The sequence below is a fragment of the Sinocyclocheilus rhinocerous genome, unplaced genomic scaffold (genome assembly GCF_001515625.1).
Source record: "Sinocyclocheilus rhinocerous isolate Xijiao unplaced genomic scaffold, SAMN03320098_v1.1 scaffold1440, whole genome shotgun sequence".
Classification (NCBI taxonomy): domain Eukaryota; kingdom Metazoa; phylum Chordata; class Actinopteri; order Cypriniformes; family Cyprinidae; genus Sinocyclocheilus; species Sinocyclocheilus rhinocerous.
This window is the reverse complement of record NW_015652137.1, coordinates 46,905-54,861: the sequence shown is the minus strand read 5'-3', so window position 1 is coordinate 54,861 and position 7,957 is coordinate 46,905. Positions and strand designations below refer to the sequence as shown.

At 41.7% G+C, this 7,957-nt stretch overlaps 1 pseudogene; it reads left to right on the top strand.

The window, feature by feature from the left end:
- Nucleotides 1-2,126: 2,126 nt before the first annotated feature.
- On the top strand, nucleotides 2,127-7,504 carry LOC107713574 (uncharacterized; annotated as a pseudogene).
- Nucleotides 7,505-7,957: the final 453 nt, after the last annotated feature.

Sequence of the window (7,957 nt, the reverse complement as noted above, 5' to 3'; positions counted from 1 at the left end):
GGAACTCATTATAATCAGTGATGCTGTCTACACCATAGATATATATATATATACATATCTATGGTCTACACTGGATGCGGGGCGGCACGACAAATCCCCGACAGAAAACTGCTGCTGCGTTTTATTTATGACGTATTGACTCAAATTTCAAATGATTTTCAACGGTTTGCGTCCAGTGTACTAGACATACTTTAGCTGTTGTGGCGCAGACACGGTTTTACTCACCTATCGAGAAGAAACAAAGCAACCTCGGCGTCCGATCGCAGGACTTCCACTTCTTGAGTTCTCTCCAGCGCTGGAAAGCTGATCCGATATTTCATCTCTATCTTTCTATCGCTCGGTTCGGCTAATGTCCGTCCTGTGCACTGAATGCTCTTTCCTCCACATCATGAGTAGACACGCCCCTTACTGCTGATTGGCTACAAGTTTGTTTTGCTACTTGGTCCGAATCAGCTAAAGCGGTCAAATTTCAAATGATTTTCAACGGTTTGCGTCCAGTGTACTAGACATACTTTAGCTGTTGTGGCGCAGACACGGTTTTACTCACCTATCGAGAAGAAACAAAGCAACCTCGGCGTCCGATCGCAGGACTTCCACTTCTTGAGTTCTCTCCAGCGCTGGAAAGCTGATCCGATATTTCATCTCTATCTTTCTATCGCTCGGTTCGGCTAATGTCCGTCCTGTGCACTGAATGCTCTTTCCTCCACATCATGAGTAGACACGCCCCTTACTGCTGATTGGCTACAAGTTTGTTTTGCTACTTGGTCCGAATCAGTTTTCTAAAGCGTTTTTGAAAAATCGCTTACCCCAACTTTAACTCAGGTAATTTTATCTCAGCATCGCTACAATGGCGAACTGACGCTGTCGTAACGTGACGTAAAGTCTTTTTACTTGTGACATTGACACGTAAGTATCCATTTATACTATTTTATTATTCTATTATTCTGTTGTTTGACTTTTTTGTTTCAGACCAAATTTTGCACAGGTGCAGATTACCATGCCTTGCTGCGGGGCATTACCACTGCCCCTATTGTTCACGGACTGTTATAAGAAGAGTGGACATGGAAAGGCATTTGGTCTTGTGTTACAATCAACTGACCTCACAGTCTATGGAGCCTGTCCTGCCTCGTGCCACCCCATCAGCGGAGCCTGTCCTGCCTCGTGCCACCCCACCAGCGGAGCCTGTCCTGCCTCGTGCCACCCCATCAGCGGAGCCTGCCCTGCCTCGTGCCACCCCATCAGCGGAGCCTGGACCATCACAAGACCACTAGCATGCACGGCAACTGGTGCAGGGTGCAGCAGAGGTTTATGGGAAGTCTGTCAGGTGTCCCCATTGCAATCTTAGTCTCCTCAAGAAGAATTATAACACACACCTCTTGAGGAGACATGCAGATTTGTCTCATGACATCATTCAGGCCTGTCATCTGCAGAGTGTTACTGTTGATGAGAGAAATGGCATATTTGCTGTGCAAAAAACTGGACATGGGTTTTCTATGCCAGTCCATGTCCAGAGAAAAACATGGGGGAAAATACACCAAGTTAGATGTGAGCTAGAGGAATGTGTGCAGTATCAGTTGTTGGCTCAGCGGAGTGGATTAAGCTACAGTTTGTGCTCTCACATTCGCTCTGTAGACTACTGTAGAGAGACTGCTGCAGAGACATTTCTCGGAGAAGACACTCTGAGGGATATGATGGCATTCAAATTTTTTGGAGAGGCAAAGGCAGCTAATAGTGTGAAGAGGCAAAAGGCTGCTTGTGCAGCGCGTGTTCCTCTTTGTGTGCCTGTGGACTTTGGTGGGTCTCCATCACAGATATGCTTGTCGATCCATGAGCCCAACATTCATCGTTTTTGCCAACTTGGGAGGATAATGGTCACCTATAACACGCAAAGGAACACCTGGCATTGTCCCTGCACAAAGCCACGGACATCTTGTCCACAAATACACATCTCAAAGTGGCATCTTTTCCAAACCCAAAGAGACCTCTTCAAGTCAGAGGTGCCCACAACACCAAGCTCAGAGGGTTGTAGTCTTCTGGACACCACTGGTATGAAGAGAAGTGTGCAGTACATTTTCAAAGAGAAAAAAATTCCAGAAGCACTGCCAAAAGAAGTTACAACACCGAGAATGAAGATGGAATACCCAAAGCAGTTCTTTCCTCTTGAGACAACGTGCCAGTTATGCACTGGACATCCTGAACTTGCAGAGGCTGTACTAGTTACCAAGAAAGCTAGGATTGTCAGCATGATGGGCTTGATAGACAGTAAGTCAGAGAAATATGACTAATGTAATAAGCAATCATGATCAGTGATGGCTAATATTGTGATGGGTTGACATCAATGTGATTTGTGTTTTACAGACATTTCTACATACCATAGGATATGTCCACAGTGCAACATGGTGTATAGGTACCAGGAGTGGAAAGATGGCCTTCACAACTTTGATAACCACATTTTTCTCACCCTTGAACTTTGTGTGTTTCTCAGAGAAAATGTTACCGTGAGTATTAATATTTTCTCCTTAAGGTTACTTGACAATGGGCTATGAACATTACATGACTATGTACATTAAATTGTATTTATTTTTAAGTTTCCATCCTTAAGCAACAATAACATGATCTGTCACTGTCTGCTCTCAGACTTATTTGTGTTTGCTTCACACTTTAGAACCATGTGTCTGTGTCAAGAGTTGTGGATTCATTGGAGGCGTTCAAAGAAGTTCCCATCCAGGGATGTCATATTTCATGCCTATTGCCACTTTGAGGCTTTGACTGACACAGAGTACACTTACTCTTGTGTCAATTGTGGATTTTACCCACCTGTGGTAGTCATGGATTTACACAGGAAAGGGGTTTTCAAGCTGGCAGGTAAGTGACATTGTGATTATTTTTTTTTTTTTACAGTTTTTTTTTACTGTGTTTACAGTCCAGAGGTCTTGCTTTTCCCTTATGGTGTGATTCATTACAGTCAGTGACCTCGAAGCACCCCCTGATGACTTCAAAAGTGAACATGACATTGAGAGTTTTTGGAATTCTGTTCATCTTGCGATGATAAGTCATGTTTTTTTTTCAAAGTGAGATATGGTGAATACTATATTTCATCAGATTCTACATTGTGTAAACAATTTAGATTACAAATAATGCATCACTTTTTGTAGGCAGTGCAGACAACCCTTTCACTGTCAGTCCAAGCTACGAACGCTGGGCACCCTGGATTGGGACTGAAACGCGTCGAAGTGGCACTGTTCTTAACAGAGTTCAAAAAAGTGAGAACATGCCCCTCTTCAGCTGAAGCACAGCTGAGCAGTGATACTGAGGACCATTTGATTGATGAGCTGGCCAAACAAAAGGTGATGTTGCCTGATGTTGAAGTCGATGAAGCTCTCTGGGTTTGAGGGGTAAGAAAGTGTCCAGTAAATGGTATGTTTACTGTTTGTCATAAATATTATCAGGTTGGAGTTGTGAGAAAATTGTGCAGAGCCTGCAACATCGACACCAAGGGCTCCCGCCTTGATCTCATAACAAGACTGAAGGAGAACATGAAGAGCAGACAAACATATGACAAGGTCTTCCAAAGCGTATGAGGTGCATCTGGTAAGTTGCAGTGTTGCTCCGTAAACCATGGTATTAAGTTGTTGTAAGTTACACACTTGACAATCTATTGAATCTTTAATCTCGGGTGGATGGTCTGTAATACTTTGCCCACATGTCATTGTATACAGCATCAAATTTAATCTACGTGCTGAAAGTCCCAGGGACTTTGCAGACCTACTCTCCTGGAAGCACTTCCCAAATGTCTGTGTTTATGATTTCGCAAGAGGTCTGGCGACACACATCAATTTGCGGTTTCCTCATTCACTGCCATTCCAGCCTCATGAGGGCAGACTGTCTGAACCCACAGAAGAGAATGTGAAGGCAGCCATGGATGGAAAATTGCAGGTGTCACTGCCATGGCTGCATGAAAGGAGGGTGCACTGTGGGGAGGAAAATGCTCATCCGGTCACTGGATCTTCTGAGCACTATGTCTTATATGACCGCTTCCATGAGAAGAACGCCACAGATCCAAAGGACATACTGCGCAGGGTCCAACTTGTCCCTGAGCTGAAAGGGTGGTTAAATAGCCAAGTTGCCGAGCAGTTCTTTGCCAAAATACGTAAAAGTAACTACTTCAACAACATGGCTCCATCAACCCATGTATTTCTTATGAGAAGTGTTATCCATCGTCATAACACCTCCACAAATAGAGCACTTTTGGAGAGGCAGTTAAACTCTGGACGCCGACTGGAACTTCTGAGCACCATCACCTTGTCTGCTTTGGGACTTTTCTGTGTTGAATTTACATAACGTCAGTACACAGACATAGTCTTGTTCCAGTTTTGCTGTGCTCATGTCTTCTTTGTGTCCCCAGCCCAGCAATCAGATGCATCAAAACAACAAAGCACAACTGTGGTGGCCCAGGCACCTTCAGCAACAAGTAAATTGCTTTAACATTAATGATAATACAAAGTCAGTCATGTAATTAAACTTGACCATGTGTCAACTGAAATCACAGCTGCACAACAACCACCCACTGATGAAGCACCAACACATGGTGTGCATTATGAATACAAGTTGAAAGAACTAATGCCTATTAACTGGGAGCAGTTTAGTGTTGGGGATAGGTGAATGCTACTGTCAGATTGCAGTGTGCAGTGTGATTAATGAATATTAGCATCAATAAGTCTAAGTGTTTTATTTTTCTTGTAGATGTTGGCCCTTCGCACCATTGTGGGCAGCATTGTGCAACACTTACTGCCATCAGCAATCTCAGGCCCTGCAGAACATTGTGGGCAGCTGGAGGAGATCATACCCTCCAGGAACAGCTGGTACATGAATGCAAAGCTTATTTGACAGAAGTCCATTTCTGTCATTGAAGTAATTGAAGGATTTTGTTGATATTGCCTATGTGTTGCAAGTTTTTTTAAATGCTACTTTTAAATTATTTTTGGCTTTGTCTTAATTGTAGGTCAGCTATGTTCTGGATGAGGGTAGGCCTGCCCATTAAATTATTATTAAGGATGGTCCTACATGTTTGACCAGGGAGAACCTGTTATCTTTAGGTCTAAACAGGGAAATTGACTCAATGGTGGGTGAAAGATTTTGTTGGAACGTGAAAGTACTCAATATGTTTTGTTTGTAAATACAGTAAAAAAAAAAAAATTCATTCAATCATATGTACAGGTGAGAAATGCCTGTCTGAGGCTTGTGAAGGAGTTAGTCGAGCTACAGGTATGTATACATGTATATTTTAGTGGGACCTATGTGAGTTCTGTGTAGTACAACAAATAAAGTAAGTCAGCTGCACCTTCACACCCATGGCTCCCTTTGGTCTTCCTGTAAGTACCTACCCATTTGTGCAGCAATAAATAAACTGATTTGAATTGACAACATTACATGCTTTCTTTAAGGTCGACTCCACCGAGAAAGATGCACTTATATTCCCGCTGTGGACACAAGGGCATTTTTTGCTATGTGTAAGTGATGCATGCATTCTAAGAAAGTTTGTCAAGCTACACCGTTGATGTTAAAAAGAATCATATGAAGATTCCGTTTTGCAACACTTATTGGAATTTTCCACTTGAAAAGTTATCTCATTGCCAAGACTATTCTCATAGGTGATGCTGCCACTCAAAAGAGGAACACTGTTCCTCGATTCACTGTATGCACAGCGGAAACGAGGCTTTGGCCACAAGCCCTACCGAGACATCTTGAGGTTACAACAGGATGATCTAATTTGGCAGTCACGTTCCCCTGACTTGCCCACATTAATGCAACTACTTTCAGCAGTCACGTTCCCCTGACTTGTCAAGGCTGCTTAGACAAACTGCATAGTTATAGTACCTCCTCACGTTCAGAGGATGTAAGCATTGTTGGCCTTTCATGTTCAACCAAACACTGAATCTTCTGCATTTCTGAAACTGTTTGTGTTCCCCAGCTGAATTATACTCTGTGTATTTAAATTGTAAGTATTCCTCGTAACACTGTCTTGATTTTTATCAGGGCTGTTGCACAAAAGCTCATTCCTGGGCCATGGGAAGAACAGTCAGGCCTGGATGTTGAGGTAATAATCATTTACAATGAAAATATACAATAACAACATGTATAAGGTTGATAGCCATTGTAAATTCTTCATAATGGGTGTTCTTTCTTCAAACAGGGGCTACCCCTACAACATTTTGGGATTGACTGTGGAGTATTTATAGTTAGGGTGAGATGCCAAGTTCATTTTCAGGATTTTTATTGATGTCCACACCATGTCCATTATGCCCATTAACGCTGTTACTGAGCACCTAATTTTTATTCATCTTGGTGAATTTTTGCTCAAACACAGACATGGCAAAATAACAGCCTTTCTGCTTTTACAGTATGCCTGGTACATAACTATGGAGGCAGCATTTGATTTCACCATCGTAAGTGCAGTCTTAGTGTTAACGTTAAAATGTTTAATGTTAATTGTGGTGAATTACATTACAACTGTTCTTATGTTCAGTATGACATGCCATATCTGAGGAGGTGGTGGTGCAAGGTTTTGCTGGAGAACCTTGAGATTGAGGAGTATGGTTTGTGAAATGAAAAGTAGTACATTAATAGATACTACTGTCAAAGTAGTGCTTGCTAAGCATGATGAACATATTTGGTCGATGTCAATTACAGACATGGTCGAAGATATGCACATTTTACACAGGAAGGCAGGAAGATGGAGGAAGGAAGTCTGCCACCTGTCTTTCATGTCCCTAGGGAAAGGAGACACAGCACTTTGGTAATATTTTGGTGAAAAGTAGTGAAAGTAGCATGTATAAATGTGCAGTTGTTTCATAAACAATCTGTTTTTTTTTTATGTTTGACTTTTTGAAGGTAACTACACTCCCAGCAAAGATCACAAGGGTTTCACAGGATGGCGCAGTGGCCATGACATTCTCCAGAGGATCCTTGTTTTCGTAGTTCTAGAAGATGGCTGCTCTGCAATCCTCAGGCTGGCTCTGACATGCCAGAGATTTAACAACATTGTAAGCCAGGAGCATTTTCAACAGGAGGCACACTTCAGCTGGCTTGATAGTGAGTTCAATAAGTGTGGTTGCCCCCTCTTATTTTTTGTGGGTATAACAATTAGGCTAGGTAATCTTACTCTCTTCCATTTCCCTAACATGAAACTTTTGACAGGTAAAGATTTTTTTTTTCATTTATTGTCTGAATTGTGACTTAATGTTCTGTCATAATTGTGTTTTGATACTGAACAGGTGTAGTGAATTGGAAAAGATATTCAAAGAGACACTATCAAAAGTACAGAAAGCCGTACACCATCTCTAGGTGCAGTCGCCTAGAGTGCAGCCAACTTTACAAAGACTGTGGGGCTGGTTACCAGGGAAATGGAAAACAGGGATTGCTTTTGTGGTTTTACTCCTCAGATGACCACCCAGGCTACTGTAGCTGGGATTGCTTTACAGACGATGGAGGTCTTGAAGAGTGAAGTGTGTGTGTGTGTGCGCGCGCGTGCATTGTGTCTTTACGGTAACAATTATGGTTACTTGCAGTTCATGTGTTTTCAATATAGTGTAAGATGTTTTTTTAATTAAAACTGTTAAATTGTGGAAATTATTCTTCATTATTTTACTGTGGTTGATTTGTGTATGTTGTTATTTTGCTTAAATACAAAATTCAACAGAATTCTGGTTGAGATATTTTTCATTTTAATAATTTATTTAATATTTCATTTATTGTTCACTGCTAAATATCACAAACATAAGGTTTACTTTCTAAAATGTATGGAATGTTACATTGGTAGTTGTACATTGGTAAAACAAACATGAACAAAAGGCAGAGGCCCTCAAAATATGGATTTTAAACCTACTGCTATGTTTTAATGTCTGTAGTTCAAATTGCTGGGGGGGGGGAATTAAAAAGAAGACTTCCGTGAAGACGT